Source organism: Medicago truncatula, chromosome 7 (genome assembly GCF_003473485.1).
Source record: "Medicago truncatula cultivar Jemalong A17 chromosome 7, MtrunA17r5.0-ANR, whole genome shotgun sequence".
Lineage (NCBI taxonomy): Eukaryota > Viridiplantae > Streptophyta > Magnoliopsida > Fabales > Fabaceae > Medicago > Medicago truncatula.
In genome coordinates this window covers 28708001-28729630 of record NC_053048.1, presented here as the reverse complement: position 1 = coordinate 28729630, position 21630 = coordinate 28708001, and the positions used below count along the sequence as shown (strand labels likewise).

The following is a 21630-nucleotide window of genomic DNA, read 5'->3' as shown; positions in this document are numbered from 1 at the left end:
TTCAAGTTTTAGGTAATTCAATTCATTTTCATGCTATTTCTCTAGCGAACTTAAAAAAGATTCAAATCTCTATTGCATAGGTCAAATATGTAATAGTGTGAATGCAAGACTGTTACCCTAAAACAATACGTTTTATAGTTTGAGTACAATATCAAATGAGTAAAGATCGTTGCATTACTGTCTGGATGCGGTAAAAAATAAACTAAGAGTTTCCACATCTTTGTGAGCAGATGTGGTAAAGAAGTTATATGATGAGAGTAGGATTTGTTCTAGAATATGGAATCTGTGCATTTTTACATAAAAATCTAAGGAATTAGTGGACAATATAACTAATGGAAACTAAGTGATTTATTTGGATATGACTTTTATGGATTTCAATTATATTATGGTAGTTAGTATTGTTGTTGTATGACTCAAAATTGGAGTTCTGCAGGACTGCCAAAATCGACAGCCGATTTGGCAAAATTGGGGCCCAATTTTGGCTGAGTTTGGAGACTTTTGTCTCAACAAAAATCGGCGCCCGAAGTGATATAATCGGTGCCCGATTACGCTGATGCAGAAAAACAGAAATGTATGTCTGAAGATTGATTTTTGTAACCCGTTGATATCTCTTTTGTAAAGTTATTGATCATTATAGTGAAACAGAAAGCTGCTCTCACCACAGACTAGATCAGTATCTGGATAAACAAATTCTCTTGTGGTCTCTCTCTCTTAAAGTTTTGCTTATCATTATAATTGTTACCCACGTTAATCTTAATTGTTTGATTAATTTGATCCACACATCAAGTTTATTATTGGTGTGACTTTTTTAACGAATTCATAATAAGTATTTGTTTCTCTCCTAATATTTTGGACAATTTGGATTTCAATTATAATATGTTTCATAACTGATTATCATTTCTGTTGTTAATATTTAGGTAGAATTTCGTTTTAGATAATTATGAAAATCTAACAATAGTGACATAATTATTAAAAAAAAAAAAAAGTCCTTTACCTTGTCAATATTTTTTTTTTAAAATCCTTTACATGAATGATAGATTTGTTGGAAGAAAGAAAGAAAAAAAAAAAGGCACAGATTTGAAGTTAGTATTTTAGGCCACTCAACTCAGAGATCATTCAATTTTCGAAACATTTTCATTTAATTAAGTTACTAGTTGTAAAAGATACTGTCATGTAGGTTATTAAAAAAAAAAAAAAAAACTATCATGTGGGTGAATGTTTGTTTAAATACAGTAATATTCAAATAAAGCACATGCATTGTCTGTCCCTGTTTTGATGATTGGAACTTGACATCAATGCTTTGTCAAACGTTAGACGTGTTTAGTTTATGACAAACCATTTTTTTAGGGGAAAAAACAATTATATTGTTTACGAGAGAAAAAATCAAATACATTTTTGTGACAAAGATTACTTGGAATTTTATGCTCTGAACAAGCAATTTTGGTGTTTAGAAACATGTTTAGTTGACTAGTGTAGATGACCGTGTCGTATACGGTATACACAATCACGTGTATTTATACATTATAATATACAATCATGCCTTGAAAAAATTATAATATACATTACACTGTTTTTGGCTGTGTATCGAGATTGGACCATGTCTCACTACATAATCTTTTTATTTTTTTGAATTAAAGTCTTACTAAGGAATAATTTAAAAAAAGAATTGTATTGTTCATCATGACAACATCGAAGTTTAACATTAACATGTGAAACCAGCTACTATGATTCACACAATTAATTCTTCTCTAAAGTTGAACTACGATTTACTTAGCTTGTTCACAAATAAAAAATTGACAGCTAAATTTGATGTTAGAATTTTAGGCCACTCAAAAGATCATTCAATTCTTGAAATCTTTCCACTTGCTAGTTAAGAAGACACTAGCATGTGCGTGAATGTTTAATTACAATATTCAATAAGACACATTGTTCCCGTCATAAAATAAAATAAAAAATACATAGGAGAATCTATTGCTACTATTAGTTTTGATGATTAAAACTGATATTATATGATATGATTTGTCAATAGTCGTATTTAACTTTAAGAAACAATTACATTTGTGTGACAGAGATTACTCTTTTTTGTGTGTGATAAGTGACAAAGATTATTTTGAGTCTGAGGATCTGAATAAGCAATTCCGCATCTATTTAGAAACATGTACCGATTACCACACAAGTCTCACGTGATGCGGTCCACAGTTTAAAACCATGGTATATACAATACAGGACCACGTAACTTTATAACATTAACCACAACAATCTATCCGCTGGAGAGGACATAATCCATCTTTTGTTATAGTTGACAGTGTTCAGGTGGAGGGGGCGTCTGACGTGCGTAGTGTTGTCTTTGAACATTTTAAGGCTAGGAATGAGATCAGACATGTGGTGGATGATTTACATTTTCGTAGTTTGTCTCATGTCTTGATTAAACTATTCAATTTCGAGGAAGTTAAAGTGGAGATCTGGGACTGTTTTAAGAGTTCTGGTCCGGATGGTATAAATTTTAGTTTTTTCAAAGACTTTTGGCTAGAAATAAAAGATGAAATTGTGCGTTGAAGTATGTACCATCATCTTTTCATGTTTATGCTATCTACTTCTTCAAAGCCTCTTCAGGTATCATTTCCTCTATCGATTCTATTTTATGTTGTCTTTTTTGGGGTGGGGGTGAGGAATATAGGTAAATTTTCTAGGTTTATTCAGATTATGTTTGTTTGAGTAAGGAGGAAGGAGGTATGGGGGTGAGGTGGTTAAGTGAGTTTAATGTTGCACTGTTGGGAAAATGATGTTGGTGGATCAGGGGGATTGTTGTATTGTACGTCTGTGGCGAGGTACGAAGTATAAAGTGGGTGGGTGAAGGAGGGGGGTCTGGGAGGGTCGAGTTGGTGGAAGGATATCGTGAGGATTCGTGATGATGTCGGTTTTCAGGGAGGGAGTTGATTCAATGAGAATGTGGTGCGTAGGGTGGGTAATGAGGCAGATACATATTTTTGGCTTGATAGGTGGTTGGGGGAAGTTCCATTTTGGATTAGGTTTAGACGGCTTTTTGATTTGGCAAAGGATAGGTGGGTTTCAATTGCATATATGGTTGTTTTGGGTTGAGATGAGGGTGGGGAGGATTGGCGGTGGAGATGTCGTTTGTTGGCTTGAGAGGAGGAGTTGGTTAGGGAGTGTTGCACTTTTCCTACTAACCTGTAGGTGCGGGATGACTTAGCAAATTCATGAAATTGGCAGTTAGACAGGGGCAGTCGATATTCAATATGTGGTGTGTATCTCTTCCTTACTAGCTTGCAATCGCAACAAGCGTCTGCAGTTTCCAACTTGGTTTGGCATAAGAATGTTCCTTTAAAGGTTTTAGTTTTTGCATGGCGGCTTCATCAAAATAGACTTCTAACTAAAGATAATTTGGCAAGGCGCGATGTTATTGCTGCTGATGCGAGTCTTTGTCTAGCTGGATGTGGGGATATGGAATCGGCAAATCATTTGCTCTTGACTTGTAATATTTTTGGCAATATTTGGTATCTCTTCAGTTGACCCGCATTCTATTTTAGATCATTTTGATCATTTTATATGCTAATATGGCAGGTGGCTCGAAAGAAAGACGCTCTTTTCATTTGATGTTGGTTTACTTGTGTTTGGGTCATCTGGCAGGAAAGAAACAACAAGGTCTTTAATTTTATGGAAAAAATATTTTTCCCAACTTATAGATTCAGTAAAACATATGTCTTTTTGGTGGTTGAAGACAAAAATTGTTAATGTTTCTACAGGTCTTTATGGCTGGTGGCAGCGTCTTTCGACTATTTGGGCGTTGGTTAAGTGTGTTCTTTTTGTTTGTATTATGTATTGAACTTTAAAGCTTCTTTTTAACACACATTGTGCTGAGAAGATTGCCTATAAAGGTGGTTAATAAATTCCATTTTGGTTTGTTAAAAAAAAAACCACAACAGCCTATCATAAAAAAATAGCACCAACAATATTTTATCTAGAGTATATGTAAAACAAATTTAAGGAGGTATGTCTATTGAAAAAAGTGAAGGTTATAATGTGCTTTCGGAAGGAATTGAGGAGAAAAAATTTGATAAAAGCAAAACTTATATTGTTTTGAGAAAATACTTTGATTCTTATTTACTTGTTTGATTTACCGGTGACAAAGTTCTACCTTATTTATAAAACTTTCTTTGGACTAACTACTTATTTATTATAGAACTTTCTATGCTTCCTACCAAACATATTGTTTTGAATTTAAAAGTGACGGGTACTGCATCAAATTCTTGTAGATAATATATAAGAAAAGGAAACATGATTTATGCTGTGAACCGCAATTTGGTATGTGCGTACCGGTTTGTGGTATTTTAGTAAATTGGTTCACACAAATTCTCCTGTAATTCGTGAAAATCGATGAATCGAAAAAAATGGGTGAAGATCGAAGAAAGATAAAGAAGTTGAGTAGGAGATAAAAGATAAAGAAAAAGCTTTAATGAAGTAAATAAATTTTACATGAAAATCTCTTTGTAGCTTGGAGAAAGAGAACATATTTTTGCAAAATAACACTGACTAAAACAAAATGAATATAAAAAAAATGTTTCTAAAAATGTCACTACTTTGTTGCAGGAGATTACTATAATTTTTCTACTTTTTTGCAATATTAAGATAACTTATATACTTAATTAGGTAATATTAGTACTACGAACCGACGTGTACCGGAACTTTATATCACATACGTAATGAATTCTTCTCATGTCGAGTACCGTAAATCCGTATTGTATATCGCGTACACTGCAAACTAGGAATTATGTGATTATGGTTGAGATCAATTTCCACTTTCTATTTCTTGATCAAAACAATTTCAAAGCTAATGCTTTTATTATGTGACTATGCAAATATTTTACATGGGAAAGGTTAATCCTTTCCCACCATGGGAAAGTTGGATTCAATGATTAGATTAAATGAAGAACATATTTTTAACATGCTCTTTCAACACTAGATTTTTCTTCACACTATCTTTCAACAATTTTAAAATTCTAAAAATTAATTTTTAGAAATTAAAAAAATATAAAAAATTCAGATTTTTTTTTTTTAAATTCTGTAATTCATTTATTGAATGTTAGAATTTGTTTTTTGAAAAAATGAAAAAAAAAATTGTTCAGAATTTTATTTCAAAATATTTTCAAAAACCTTATTTTCCAGAATTTTATTTTCTTAGAAAAATAAAAAACTTTAATTTCAAAATATTTTTTTTAGGATTTCTATTTTATTTTTCAGAATATCTTATTTTATTATGAAATTAAAAAATATATTCTTTTTAGAAAAATAAAAACTTATCTTAATTTCCAAAATTTTATTTTTATTGAAATAATTATTTTTTTTTGCAAAAAAAAAAATTCTAACATTCAATAAATGAAAACAGAATTAAAAAAAAATTATATGAATTTTTTTATATATTTTTAATTTCTGAAAATTAATTTTCAAAATTTTTAAATTGTTAGAAGATAGTGTGAAGAAAAATCTAGTGTTGAGAGAACATGTTAAGAATATGTTCTTCACTTAATCTAATCATTGAATCAACTTTCCCATGGTGGGAAATGATTAACCTTTTCCATGTGAACACACACCTTATTTAAGTTGCTGTTTTATTGGCAGCTACTTCTCCGGGTGGTGGTATGTTCTTTCCGGGGATGCCGCATATATACGGCAACACGTGGTTGTGGTTTTTTTCTCTTCTGTGGCACAACAATTACGTCTTGTACGAGTTGTTAGCCTAAACAATATTTTGTTTAAAAAAAACTACAAGAATGGCCCACTAAATTTCACTTGATCTCTCTTTATAATCTTGAAAACACTCACAAAAATGATCATCCTATCATACTGATAGTAGCTACACTTACCTATCGGTTTTATTTATAATTTGCCCTTCACAATCAGTTAGTTTGAAGTGGATGTAACTAACTCTTAACTACTAAAACAAAATAGGAAATAGCTATCACATTAACTTTACTAGTTACTAGCATAGACATTCACTAACTATATAATTTGTTGATCCACAAGCTTTCATACATACATCTTTGAAATAGGTTAGTCTTCCACACATTTTGCAATTTTGGTGAAAATTGATAATATAGTTTGTAGCTGATTCCATTGATCTACTCAATTTAAAAGCTAGATTGAAACTTGATAGTCAAATGTTTATTGGGATATTTGCTGCATGTAGTATGCTAGCAGATCGAGAAATGGAGTATATTTTACCAATTATGTCGCATTTTGTTCTTATAGTGGACATGATATGTATTGTGGCGCATCTTTATGAAGCCTTTAAATTCATTGAAAGATGTCATAAAACTTGGTATCAATGCATGAGAACATAGACAAATCATTACAAAATACCTTGAAACAACAAGAAATGAAGATGTTGTGCTAGACTGATTGAAAGGTTAGATCGTTTCAACCAATCCAATACAAAATCTTCAGAACTTGGTTGTTTCACAAACTCTGCACTAATTAATCAAAATCTAGCCACTAGATTTCAATGACGTATTTTCAATGAATTTAAAGTCTTCTTGAAGATGCCCAATACATGCTTATCGTGTCCACTGCACAAACAAAATGGACCATAGTTGGAGCAATGCCATAATATACTTGCAAAACTTCAGCTGCTTCTATCACTTTATCCTTTATGTACCAATTGGACCTCTATATTGGCTATCATTAAATACCTCAACTTTATATTGCATTGACTAGAGTTCTCATTGCCATTGCAATTATGCCCTCGCAAATTATTCTGAACTATATTTTGGTTGATACTTATATGTATTCCAAATGCGGTTTCACTTGCTCCACAAGCGATAAATGGAGCATACCTGAACTTCAAGAAATTAGCAAAAATAAGACCCTATTTATGTTTTCCTTGTTAGAATAGAGATAGCAACTTTATGCCATAAAATTCAAGCGCAAAAAAACAAAAAAAACCACTAAACAAACACATAACAAAGAGATTAACACAAGGCAAACAAAGATAAATACAAATTTAAAAGAAACAAGATACAACCGATCATTGTTTGATTTTTTTTATTTTTTTTTTTATCTCCAGATGTACGTAACTGTGTCATTACATTATGAAATTTTATGAGTCAACATGTCTTAATCTCACTCAGCAGTGACATGTCATTAAATTTGAGTAGCTTCACAAAAACAATCAACTAGCGACTAAATTAAGGTGAACACTCTCGTACCGTTGAAGTTTGACTGAGTATGTACTCATCATTCAATGTCACGTTAGTTTTGATTGAATTTTGACTACGATGTACACGTATTTAGCCAAACTTCAAGGTACCTAAGAGTTCACCTTAAACTAAAAGTTATTTGAAACGAAAATGGTTTTGTTGGACGAAAATTCAAATGACTTCTATTTACACAGATGTACCATTTGCATAACTAAGCCTAAATAATAATTTGATGAGGAATAACAATCAATTAACTTAACTAACTATTCACATTAGCTTTATTACTAGTTCACTATCATAACTAGTTATATAATTTGTTGATCCACGAGTTTTCACACTTGCATCTTTAAAATATGATTGTCCTCCATTTTGCAATTTTGGTGAAATCTGACGATGCCGCTTGTGGAAGATTTCTTTGATATACTCAATTTAAAAATTTGAGACTGATACCTAATAATCAAATGTTTATTGGGATATTTGTTGCCATCAGTATGCTAGTAGATATTGAAGGGAGAGTGCAATATTTTGAATCCATAAGCAACTATTATAATTATTTACCAACTATGGCGCATGATACTGTAGGCATATTAGTATAGCTTTTTAAATTCAATGAAAACACCATCATTTGAATTTGAATGACTATATATAAAAAGTTGTAATTATTTGATGTCAGGTTCATAAGAGAACCGACAATAAGGATTGTTGTGCTGGACTAATTGAAAAACTGGTCATTTCAACAACTGCAACACAACAATCCCTAATTCGATATTTCTATGAACAATACATCAATTGATCAAAGTTTCTCATACTTCAACATTTGTTCCAAATGACATTTTCAATGAATTCAAAGGCTTATGATCATATACTTATCATGTCTATGGACAAAATTCGTTATAGTTGGTGCAATGCCATTATATCTACTTATGTATTCAAAGCATATCATTCCCTAATCAATATCTACTAGCAATATATTACATGTAGCAAAATCCTAGCAACAAACATTTGACAATCTGAATTCAGTCAAATAGTTAATATCAACACTTGCTAGACATTTGCAGCTTTCTTCTCTTTACCCTCTATATAGAAACTATCTAATTCCATATTGTCATTATATGAACTACAATTAGACACTACATTTTATGTTGCATTTTCAAGTTGCTTTGACCAGAGTCTGCATTGACACTTCCAGTTCGTGCATAAAAATATTTTGAACTACATTAAGGTTAATATTTATAAGTCCTCCTCATGAAATTTGACGTGCTCTAAGAAATATGCAGAAAATAAAATGCTATTTGCAAGAAATTAAACCAAAGTTGACTTGAGATAATAGAGATTATAACTTGATGCAATAAAAATCTAACACACAAAAGAACCAATGAACAAGGCATGACAAAGAGACTAACACTAGGTAAACAAAGATAAATTATGAATGAGGATGATTATTAGGTTTTTAAAATATTGTAGAAACATGTGGTTAGAAAATTAGTGTTGTATTTCTTGATGATAAGGCCTTTATAGTAAAGTCTGGATGGATGGGAAGGTGTTCATTGTGTGTAGCTGGTGTTCATTTTATGTATGAGTAAAAAATTATTAAGATGCATGCTCCTATTGTTTGGAGTAGATTAATGGTAAAAAGGACACTACTAGTAAAAAGATATATTGTTTTATAGATCAAAATAGCAAAAGTGAACTCATGCAATTGTTGGGTTTGTTTTGGTTCGACTCTGACTGATCAATGGATTATTTGTACCAACTCTCTTTTGGTTTGAAGTGATTAAGATGGATACTTATGTTTATTATAAATTTAAGAAATTATTTTCAGGTATAAATATTTTTAATAGGAAAAACAACTAGTTGTGTCTTTGGATGTGCACCTGCTATCATAATGGTCTATGACTCATAAAAAAATATAGAAAAGGAATGAAAAATTATGTGTTAGTGGTTCACTATTAGATTCAACAGTCTTGCATGATTTTAAGGGTGTATTTTGTTTCTAAATGATCAAAGATTTACAATTAAATAAATTAATAAGGTTTATTTTGGACCATCTAAAGTAATGTCCGTCCACCTTAAACATTTTAGGTTAAAAATAATAGAATGAGACCAGTTGACAAACGAGATGGAAGAAAAGAACCAAGATGAAACTTTTATTAATTAGGAGACAAAAATAAAACTCTAAAATTAACAAAGGACCAAATGTGTAATTTAGTCAAAAAAATACTAAAAGAAATTATACGTTACAAACGTTAAACTTAAAGGACTTCATAATGTATGTGGCATAAAATAGTTTTTTGGCTAACTACATTCATGTAAAAATGGATTAAAAATTAAAAGTATAGACACAACCATTTTAGAGGCAAAAATTGTAAATTATAACTTCAATTTAAAATCAATTCTAAATAAAGATCAATTTTTGGGCAAAAGAAATTCCCTTCTTCAAACACTAAAAAATTCGATTCATCTTTCATTCTAATCTCAAACCAATTTTAATAACAGGCCTATTTCTATTTTCAGTGTAAGTGTGCCACCCAACCTATTGCTGAATAATTCAAGGATTTCATAATCTGTCATTTCATTTTGGAATCACAAAAATTTAATCTTGCATTTCACACGAAAATTAAAACCCTGCAACCACTTCAAATCTTTCTCTTTTATTTTCTTTTCAAAATATATTATGATAATTACTGAGTTGAACGACAATCCCTATGAAGACGATTAACTTACTACCTTATTACTTTGCACGATTTGATGCACTTGCCAATTTCACTAAAATCATTATCACTCCCCTTAGTAGAAATCATAACACCACCGTTCTTCCTCCAACTCCTAAAGGGGAGGTTACTCTAGTTCAAGGGAATCAAGAGATTCCTCAAGCTTCAACAATCCTCCATAATTCCAACCGCCTTTCGTTAATCAGAACGAGCAAGACCAAAATCACCAAGTGCGATTCTTTCAACTCTCAGTAGCACAGTTCGACGTCACTTATTTGAATGATGTTCTTGCAAACATCACAAACATTGTCAACTTACTCCAGCAACAAAATGTGAGTCTCTCCTGAGTAGAAGAAAATCAAGAAAAAATTCCTACCACAATACCAACTCAAATCGAGGTCGCTCGCCAAAATCAACAAACCGCTACTCAAATAAATGTAGCAGCGGATGCTACCTCTGAGAAATCGGAAATCAGAATCCATGCCAGAAATGTCTTTCTCCTTCTCATCGTGGAGAATCTCCTCCACAAGACTTAGACGGAGGAGGAAGTAGTCATAGTCCTTTTCGCGAGAGGCATAGAAAATTTCCTCCTGCATGTTGAAGTCGCGACAAGCACAATGACATATCTCCCGAGAAAAACCGATATATAAAAACTAAACATCCTTTAGGTATAAAAAAAAAAGAAGGTAATTAACGTTTTATATCTTGGTCTAAAGTTTGAACTGGTTTGGTTTGGAGCTTAGTTTATGTTCATATTTATGCGGACGTAAAAAACCTTATTTTGTTAATGTTATGAATTCGGACTCAAATTTCACAGCAATACAAACTATGATGTGTGGAGCAAGTATCAATGGCAACCAACAACCAAAATTAACCACAAGCAACAACAACAAGTGCATAGTAAAACCACAATCATAATCAAAGCAATAAAGATAAACAATGAAAGAAAGGAACAAACACACCAAGAGATGTTCACCCAGTTCGGTCCAACTTGACCTACTCTGGAGGAGAGATTGATCTCTCCAATCCACTATCAATCAGTTCTTACAAAGAGATACAAATGGGTTACAAGAAATTAGCTTCAACAAGCTCACAAAGAACAACCCTAATTTCTACCCATTTTCCCAATCTCACCAATGAACAAGACACTCATGAATTTTCACTCTCCCAAGGTGTTTAGAATTGTTTCCAACTCTAGAATCTAACCCCCAAAAGAGAACCAACCCATAGCCTATGATTTCACTAAGGATCTTCTATTTTGGTTTCACAAGACTCACCCAAGTTTCTCTCAATAGACTCTCCACTCATGTGTTTCCCCTCCCCATGAATCTTCCCCAAAAGGCACCAACTCTTTCCCAAGAGCCCCTCTTTTGGTTCTCCAAGATTCACATCTTGTAGCTTTGAACCTCACCCAAAGACCCTCAAACTTTAGTATCTACATACCCTAAATGTTCCCTCCTTTGGTTTCCATGAGATTCACCAAGCTTGCCCAACAAATGGGTCATGAAGTGCTTAAATAGTGTTCAGGAAAACGCAACATCGTGCCACGTTTCGAACCCATCGTGCCACGTTGGAGCAGGTGATAGTACAATACTACACCTTATCCGTCTGAATTGTGCCACGTTCCTCCTGAATCGTGTCATGCTCCTCCTGGATCGTGCCACGATTTTTCCAGTGACAACCCAAACTTGAACCATCAAATCGTGCCACGTTGCCCTGCAAACGTGCCACGATTTTTCCAGACTTCACCATCAATTTTCAACAGTTAACACTTAATTTTATTAGTAGATTGGTATGCAAATAATACTTTCCTCAGCGGGCCGGCTAACCGTTATTCTTTGTTAACCTTGGAAACTTTCCCTTGACGACTAGCTCATTTCTTACTTCAAGAGGAGTATGTCTCTCCCTCACTTTGATTTATGGTTTCTTTTTCTTTGTTAGTAAATGTTGTTCTTCTTCTTTATATTTTGATTTTTAAAAATTCCAACTTTCTACTATTTGGTGGAGAATAAGAAATTATGGCGGAAGGATGAAGCTTCGACGAGAATGAGATTTTTACGGAAAACAGTGGTATATCTCTATGTGTCTTTAGGTTTCTTAGTTTCTATCATATCTTCTCATTTTTATGTTTTAGGAATTTGAAACTATTAGAAACTTGATTCACGTTTTATTAATGTTGGTAAATGGTTATGCCAATAACAATTACAGTGCTTTTTTAGAGAACACTATTTACAGAACGCGTAGATAAACTATATCTTTTAATTAGTTTCTAATGAAAATAATTTCCCTTGGTTTCTGTTATCTTATTCACATTGATTGTTGTATTTTATTGGCTTCAGCCATTTGTTGGTTTTGGTATTTTGTAGGATCAAGCTTGGGTGATCAAATTAAAGTAGAAATAACCGCCATGGGAGAAAGAAGAAAAAGTTCCAAAATGGAGAAAACCAATTATGATTCATTAGCTTTCAATTGTACATGATAAGTGCTTATATACAGTCTAGAAATGCCAGCTCATAGTAACTATCTTAACTAACTAAATGAAAGTGAAATGTAAATGAAATTACATGTAAATTCAAATGTTGTTAGTTGGGTAACTTGCACGCCAAGCTAGGTTTTGCTTATTATTTCTTCCTCCTTTTATTCATATGCTAATGTGTGACTCATGAAAGATTAGCACTACTATAAATTTTGATAACCTAGTAAGTGAAGAATCTTTATAGGTTATGTACTAGTTAAAAATCAGTGAACTATTTTTAGCATATTTATGATGTATGTAACATCATCAACAAAATCAAATTAATTACCATTATTTTCACATCTCATTTGGTGTATTAAGTTGTCGAGATTTCAATAATTCAAGGTGAGTGCTAAATTGCAGGTTTTGATACCAAGCAAAAAAAAAAAGAAAAAAAAAAAAAACCAAGTTGTTTGGGCTCCAGTGGCAAGGAGCTCATTCCAAGGACGTACTTGGGGAATACCGGGTTCGATTCCCAGGGGGAACAACATTTGGCCAGTGCGCATGACTCAGATTAGTCGCTCACCTTTGGTGGATCGGAAACCGGTGCGAAAGCGAAAAAAAAAAAAACAAAAAAAAAAATCAAGGGAATTATGAACCAAGAAAAATAATAGTATTTACAAATATTACTCGGGGTATGGTTCTAAATTGTGGTTTGTGTGTTTTAGTGTTTATATATCGATTTAAAAGTTAAAACAAACAAGAAACCACCGAACATTGTTTGATTTTTTTATCTTCCAGATCTATTTACTGTGCCATTAGAGTAAGAAATTTTATGAGTCATTAAATCTGAGTAGCTTCACAAAAAAAATCAACTAGGTGACAAAATTAAGGTGAACACTCCGATACCCGTAAAGTTTAACTAAATATGTCTCATCATTCATGTCATTTTTGAACCAACTTTTTTTAAGAGGTATAAGTATTTTTTATTTTATTTTTTTATGGTGATCGGGGTTTGAATCCTGAATCTTACATATATTATGCATTGTCTCTACCAACTGAGTTAAACTCACGAGGACAAAGGTACAAGTAGTATCTAACCAAACTTCAAGGTACCTAAAAATTTTAAACTAGAAGTGATTTGAAATAACATGGTAAAATTGAAAGGAAATGATTTTGTTGAACGAAAATTTAAATGATCCATATTTGCACCGACATACCATTCGCATAACTAAACCTAAATAATATTTAGGGAAGAATAACATCATCTAACTTAACTAACTATTCACAGTAGTTTTACTAGTTCCGGCATTCACTATCAGAACTAATTATACAATTTGTTGATGCACAAGCTTTCACACTGGCATCTTTAAAATAGGACAGTCCTTCATTTTGCATTTTTGTTGAAATCTGACTATGTCGCTGGTTGAAGATTCCTTTGATCTACTCATTTAAAAATTTGAGATTGAAACCTAATAATCAAATGTTTATTCGGATATTTGTTGTATTTAGTATGCCAGATATTGACGAGAGAGTGTTGAATCCATAAGTAGCGATTATGATTTTTTTACAAACTCTGGCGCATGATTGGTACATGTTGATAAAACTACTAATCAGTTAGGGTCACATTCATAAGAATACAAAGTTGAAATAGTTTGTGATAGACTAATTGAAAAGCTTGGACATTTCAATTACTGCAACACAACAACCCCAACTCGATATTCTAATCAACTTGACACCAAATGATCAAAGTCTCTCATACATCAACACTTGTTTCAAATGACATATTTTCAATGAATTCAAAGGCTTCATTAAGATGATCATACATATTTATCATGGATTCAAAGCATATCATGTTGGGTATTGGGCTCCTTCTTATGTAGAGAAAAACCCAAATATGTTAGTCCATTATGTCTCATTTATATAAGTGGAGAGATAATCTCATCTCTTTGGACAAAAAAAAAAACAGAGAGATGTCATAATAGGGTTGAGAAGAGAGTGTTTTTGGTGAGAAGAGTAGCCACCAAAAGAGAGAAAAGAAGAGACAAAGTAAATCCTATTTTTGTCAAGTCTTTCTAAATAAAACAATGATTTCGTCAACATAATATTCACAATACAACTTTATTCACACGACACAAAGCATGCACGACAAACACATGAATGCTTTATGGCCCTTGGATGAGGCATACTAGCACTGGACTTATTCTCTCTCTCTATGAGAGTCGTGCTATATAGCACCTCTCTACAACCATATCCCAGTGTCTTCATTATATTCAAGTTCAACCAAGCTTGTTCATTCTACAACAACACGAGTAGCTATTATGAAAACCAAAATATATATGAAACAAAGAACTAAAAAAACTAAAGAAATAAAAAAAAAAAAAGTATTTTTAGCTCATCAAACTATATCCAAAACCGAAATACAGATTTTGGTCACTCCAAATCAGTTTGAGAATGAACAAAGAAAAGAACAAAAAACAACAAGTGCAATGCTAAGCACAATCAGATCATGAAGGTATGCGAAATCATATGAGTGAAGTTACATTATTGAGGTAGTGGTAATAAAAAAGAATGCAAATGAATGAGGATGATTATGAGTTTTTGAAATGTTGTAGAAACATAACGATAAGGCCTTTATTATAGTGAAGTATGGATGGATGGGAAGGTGTGTTCATTGTGTGTGTAGGTGGTATGCTCTTATTGTTTGGAAGTAAATAAATGGTAAGAAGGACATTACATTAGGCATTTTTGGTCCTTAACATCAAATTTGGCCGTTAAGTGTATAAAAATACTGAACTTCAAATTTGGCCGTTAAGGGTTTATTTTGTTTCAAAATGATCAAAGGTTTAATATTAAATAAATTAATAAGGTTTATTGTGGACCATCTAAAATAATGTTGGTACACATTAGATATTTTAGGTCAAAAATAACATAATGAGACCAAGTTGAGAAACTAAGATGAAATTAAAGAACCAATACGAAACTTTTGTTAATTAAGGGACAAAAATGAATCCCAGAAATTAATAAGGGACCAAATGTGCAATTTAATCAAAAAATACTGAAAGAAATTATACATTACAAACAATTATCCGAATAACTCTCATCTTTTGTGGTTAAAGGTTGTTCCTCTAAAAGTCACTATTTTGCTTGGCGACAAAGGATATTTTGGTTAAAAGGCGAATTCTTGCTATTGATGATCAAGGTTGTTTGGCGAATTGTGGTTCAAATGAAGACAAAGATAATTTGTTTGTGAATTGTGATTTTTTTGGTAAACTTTGGTCTATTATTTACGGTTGGTTAGGATTCTCTCCGGCATTTCATGGTTGTGTTTTGGATCATCTTATTCAGTTTGGCGGCTTAGGAGATTTTTCAAATTATGTTCGACTTTCTCTTAAAATTATTTGGCTTTCCGTCGTTTGGGTTATATGAAAAGAGCGTAACAGACAAATTTTTCAACAAAAGGAGGCAAATTGCAGGAGTTAATTGAAAGGGTGAAGTTTTGGTCTTTTTTGTGGTTGAAGTCGAAATATGTTACTTTTGATTTTGATTTCCAATTTTGGAGACTAAAACCTATATCTTGCTTAACATCGGTGTCTTAGCATGTTCCTCTTTCTTTCTAGCTTTCTGACTTTTGTAATATAATTTTGGCAAACTGCTTTTGGTACACCTTGTACGAAAAGGACTTATTTTGGTTTCTTAATATATTCGTATCTTGTTGGCCTTTTCAAAAAAAAAAAAAAAAACAAACTCTTTACAAGTGATTAATTTTTTAAAAAGAATGTGATTTTTTTTCTTTCTATAAATAAAAAAAAAATGTTTGTATGTTCATGTATCAAATCAAAATATTGTAGAGGATGTTCATATATGTTTTTTTAAAAGGATATGTTCATATTTATATGCTAAAGATGTTAATATGTTGATATATATTAATAATGTAACTAACAACTAAACCCATTTGGGGTTGGCCGAAGGGTTGGTTTGGAATCTTGGAGTTTGCTCCTCTCAAGGTCTCAGATTCGATTCCCTCTGGTGTCAAAGCTTTGTTTTGGCTTTAATTGGGATCCCTACTGCTTGCTGGTGATTTCGTTCTTTCCGAGGATGCCGCATATACACGGTACCCCATGGTTATAGTTTTTTGAGTAAATTACACTCACATCGCCTCAAAGATGCTTGAATAACACTCTCATCCCCTCTTATGTTAAAATATACAATCCCCTCCCTTTGAAAGAAAAATTGATGCTCCCCTCACTTATGAGATGCTTGAATTTCAAACCCCCTCCCTTAATAATTAAATATACAATACACTTTAATATATTTTAACATAAATAAATATTTTTATAATATATACTATTTTGTATCACGATTTAAAAAACATAAATTCGTTTTGTTATAATTTAAATGTCAATTATAATTAAATTTAAATATGCTGTTATTTATTTTCTAATTTGGAGTGTAAAATTCATGTTTAAATAAGCATTACTTAATTAACTTTAGTATTTTTTTTCACACATTTTAATTTTATTTTGGGTTGTTTCATAATTTTAATAGGGTTTAAAACTACATATTAATGAAATTGTGAATTAAAAATAGTGAAAAATATGTATTCAAATTTTGATTATATTAAAATTAACCTGTAATCCTATTTTTCTTCAAAGGGCGTTAGATTTATTTTTTTTGCTAGATTTGTAGAAATAAAAAAAAAATTATTGAGGGTGTAAAGCGTAGATTTTAACATAAGAGGGGAGGGGAATGTAATTCAAGCTTCCCTCAAGGGAGGGGAGTGAAATATTTTCTAATATATTTTGAATAAGAGGGGAGGGAAGTGTATATTTTAACATAAGAGAGGAGAAGAATGTAATTCAAGCATCTTTGAGAGGAGGGGAGTGTAATTTACTCAAAAAAGAATCAATAAACAAACACACAAGAGATTAACACAAGGCAAACAAAGATAAATACAAATTCAAAACAAACAAGATACAACCAATCATTGTTTGATTTTTTTTATCTTCCAGATGCACATAATTGTGCCATTACATTATGAAATTTTTTGAGTCAACATGTCTCAATCTCACTCAGGAGTGATATGTCATTAAATTTGAGTAACTTCACTAAACAAATCAACGCAGTGACTAAATTAAGGTGAACACTCTGATACATTTGAAGTTTGTCCGAGTATGTACTCATCATTCAATGTCATGTCAGTTTTGATTGGATTTTGACTATGATGTACAAGTATTTAACCAATCTTTAAGGTACCAAAGAATTCATCTTAAACTAAAACTTATTTGAAATAACATGGCAAAATTGAAACGAAATGGTTTTGTTGAACGTAAATTCAACTAAGTTAACTAACTATTCACATTAGCTTTACTAGTTCTGATATTCCCTATCATAACTAGTTATACAATTTGTTGATCCACGAGTTTTCACACTTTGCGTCTTTAAAATATAGGATAGTTCTCCATTTCGCATTTTTGGTGAAATTAAATCTGACTATGCCGCTTGTGGAAGGTTTCTGATAGATTAACAATTTAAGAGAACTGCTACACTACGCTAAGATACTAAATTGGAAAACTTCAATAATTCCTTTTATTCATTACTCCTCTATTTATATAAAGAGGTAGCCAAATCATTTACAATCATTGGATCCAATTCTGTAGAATTGAGGACAGCTCATGACAGAAAATAAAAAGGACAGTAAAAGATAAGGATTGATTGTAATATAGGCATAATGACTCAGCAGCATCCTTGTGTAATTCTTCTAGAAGCTTCTGGACTTTATTTGGTGGATCCCAAGCTGGTGACATAGTCTTTGAGGTAACCGGGCCTTTTGGTGAGTCTCTTTGGCAGAACCGTACCAGCATTGTCTTCAAGGGGGGTGTCAATAGCTGAATGTGTATCATTACCATCCGGTGGGAAAATCACCTTGTCCTCAAGGTGATGATTGGAGGAGAGAGTGTCCCAGCTTTCCCATGTGGCATCTTCTGGGGGCGAACCGGTCCATTGAACAAGAACTGTGCGGTGGGGGGGATTGGTGGTGTTGTCCATTTTGGAATCAAGTATGGCTAGTGGGTGAATGAGTGGGTTGTTATTGATGGTGTCGCTAGGAAGGTCATCTGGTGCAATGGTTATGGGACCATGGTGAGGTTTGAGTAAGGAGCAGTGGAAAACGGGGTGTATTTTGGAGTTGGTAGGTAAATCAAGTTTGAAGGCTACAGGACCGAATTGATCCAGGATTTTGTAAGGGCCATAAAAACGTTTGGAAAGTTTGGAGTAAGTTGCTCCGGTGATGGAGTGTTGGCGGTAAGGGCGGAGTTTGACATAAACTAAGTCTCCAATGGTAAATGTATGGTCTCTGCGTTTTTTATCCGCATAAAACTTCATTATTTCTTGAGCTTTTTGTAGTTTACGTTGAAGTGTGGTGAGGGCCTCTGTGCGGGAAGAGAGTAGTGAATCTACTGCTTCCACAACTGAGGAGCCAAGTATATAGTTCGGAATGGATGGAGGGGCTTTGCCGTAGATAATTTCAAACGGAGAGATGCCGGTAGAAGAGTGAGCTGCTGTGTTGAATGACCATTCAGCAAGTGGTAGAAATTGGTGCCATGTGTTTGGTTTGGTGTGCACGAATGAGCGGAGATATTGCTCCAAAACACGGTTGAGAACTTCGGTTTGTCCATCGGTTTCCGGATGGTAGGATGTGCTCATGCGGAGTTTGGTGCCACATAATTTGAACAATTCGCGCCAGAAACGACTAATGAAGATAGGGTCTCTGTCGGACACAAGGCTACGAGGAAGTCCATGATACTTGCAAATCAGGTTGAGGAACAAGTTGGCTACTTTGAAAGCTGTAAAGTTAGTGGGAAGGGCGCCAAAGTGAGCTCCTTTGGAAAAGCTGTCAACAACTACCAAAATAACACTGAAACCGTTTGAAGGTGGAAGGCCGGTAATGAAGTCTAAGGAGAGGTCTTCCCATACGGCTGTTGGGAGAGGCAGAGGTTGGAGGAGGCCAGCTGGCCGTTTGGTTTCATATTTGGTGATTTGGCAAATTGGGCATTGGGTTACAAATGTCTTGACATCCTCACGCATACCGTTCCAATAAAAATTGTCACGAAGCCGGATGTATGTTTTTTGGAAACCCATGTGGCCGCTAATGGAAGAGTTGTGGAATTCATGGAGAATTTTGTCTTTGAAAGTACTGGATGAATTGAGCCAAATTTTGTTTTTGTAAAAGATGAGGCCTTGGTGAATTTTATAGTCTAGGTAGTGGGAGGGTTTTTGTTGAATTGAATTGAGAAGGGATGTGAATTCTGGGGTGGCCATGAGGTGTGAGCGTAAATCATCAAGAAAAATGAAGTGTGGCATGGTAAGGGCGAGGGATTGAACTGTGTTCTCTAACCGGGATAACGCATCAGCCACAACATTGGTTTTCCCGGTTTTATATTGAATTTTAAAATCGAAGCCAAGGAGTTTAGAAAGATATACCTGCTGTTCCGGCGTCTGGATGACTTGTGAGATGAGCTCCTTGAGGCTTTTATCGTCTGTATGTATGGTGAAGGGGTGGCCTAAAAGGTATTGGCGCCATTTCTTAACGGCTGTAGTGATGGCGTGTAGTTCTCGGACGTAGGTAGAGGAGCGAAGAAGACGTGGGCAGAACTGCTTACTGAAGAATGCTATGGGGTGGCTCTGCTGCATTAGGACGGCACCCATTGCTTTGCCGGAAGCGTCGGTTTCAAGGTCGAATGGAATTGAGAAATTTGGGATGGCTAGAGTGGGGGCTGATGTCATGGCCTGTTTGAGTCTTTCAAATGCTGATTGGGCTTCGGATTGCCAAAGAAATGCATCCTTTTTGAGGAGGGAAGTGAGTGGTGTGGCTATGGCTGCGTAATCTTTGATAAATTTGTGGTAAAAACCTGTAAGGCCAAGAAAACCACAAAGGGCTGTGATAGAAGATGGTGTTGGCCAATCAATCATGGCTTGGACTTTGGTTGGATCAGCTTTGATACCTTGTTGTGAGATAATGTGACCTAAGTATTCCAATTGACGTTGTCCGAACAGGCATTTGGAACGCTTTAAGAAGAATTGGGCGTCGGTTAGCTTGGAAAGGATAGTGTGAAGGTGGGTGATGTGGTCTTGTAGTGTTTTGCTGTAAACGAGTATGTCGTCGAAGAAAACAGCGGCGTATTTGCGAAGAAATGGGGCTAGGAGGTCGTTCATTGTGGCTTGAAAGGTAGATGGGGCGTTAGAAAGACCAAAGGGCATCACTTTATACTCGTAATGACCATGGTGTGTTTGGAATGCTGTCTTGGGTATGTCATTACTGTCCATACGAATCTGATGAAAGCCTTGTTGTAAGTCGAGCTTTGAGAACCATGAAGCTTGACCCAAATCATCTAAGAGTTCGTCGATGGTGGGCATTGGGAATCGGTCTTTTATGGTGATTGAGTTTAAGGCTCTGTAATCCACACAACACCGCCATGAACCATCCTTTTTTTTTACTAGTAATACGGGAGAAGAGAAAGGGCTGCGGCTGGGTTCAATGAGGCCAGAGGATAAGAGTTCGCTGACTTGTTTTTCAATTTCTGTTTTTCGGTAGTAGGGATAGCGGTAAGGACGAACGTTGACGGGGGCGGAATTTGGTAGGAGATGGATTTGGTGATCTGTGTTGCGAGGTGGTGGTAATGTAGGTGATGTATCGAATAGAGGTTGAAATTTGGTGAGGAGGTCTAGGATTTGTGGTGGTGTAGTAGAGACTGTGGGTGTTGGTGTGGGTGGAGAAGGGGATATGAGTTGTAATTGGAAAAGTGAGGATACAGAACTTGTTTGGGTTGAACGTTTTACCTGAGAGAGTGAAAGTTGGTTTGGTTTGAAGGGAGCGTCCGACTGAAATTTGACGGGTCGGCCCATGTAGGTGAAAGCCATGGACAGATTGGCATAGTCCATTAGAATTGGGCTTATGCTTTCGAGCCAAGGGGCCCCCAAGACTACTTCTGCTCCACCTAGAGGAAGTGAGTAAAGTTCCACTTGGAATGTTTGACCTTGGATGGAAAGGTTGACCGGAGAACTTTTGTGTGTGCAAGCTATGGTCTCTCCGCTGCCGACCATGACACGAAGAGGGATGGTTGTGGGTGTGAGTGATAACCCCATGAAGTTAGCTATGCGTGTCTGAATGAAGTTGTGTGTGCTTCCTCCATCGACTAACACTGTGACTGGTGTGTTGGAAATGGTTCCGGTAAAACGAATGGTGTTGTGT

General features: G+C 34.2%; 1 long non-coding RNA gene across 1 annotated transcript; it reads left to right on the top strand.

The window, feature by feature from the left end:
• Positions 1–3606: 3606 nt before the first annotated feature.
• On the top strand, positions 3607–3866 carry LOC120577153 (uncharacterized). The gene is made up of 2 exons (XR_005643206.1): positions 3607–3663; positions 3765–3866. It is a non-coding gene; the product is annotated as an uncharacterized lncRNA (long non-coding RNA).
• Positions 3867–21630: the final 17764 nt, after the last annotated feature.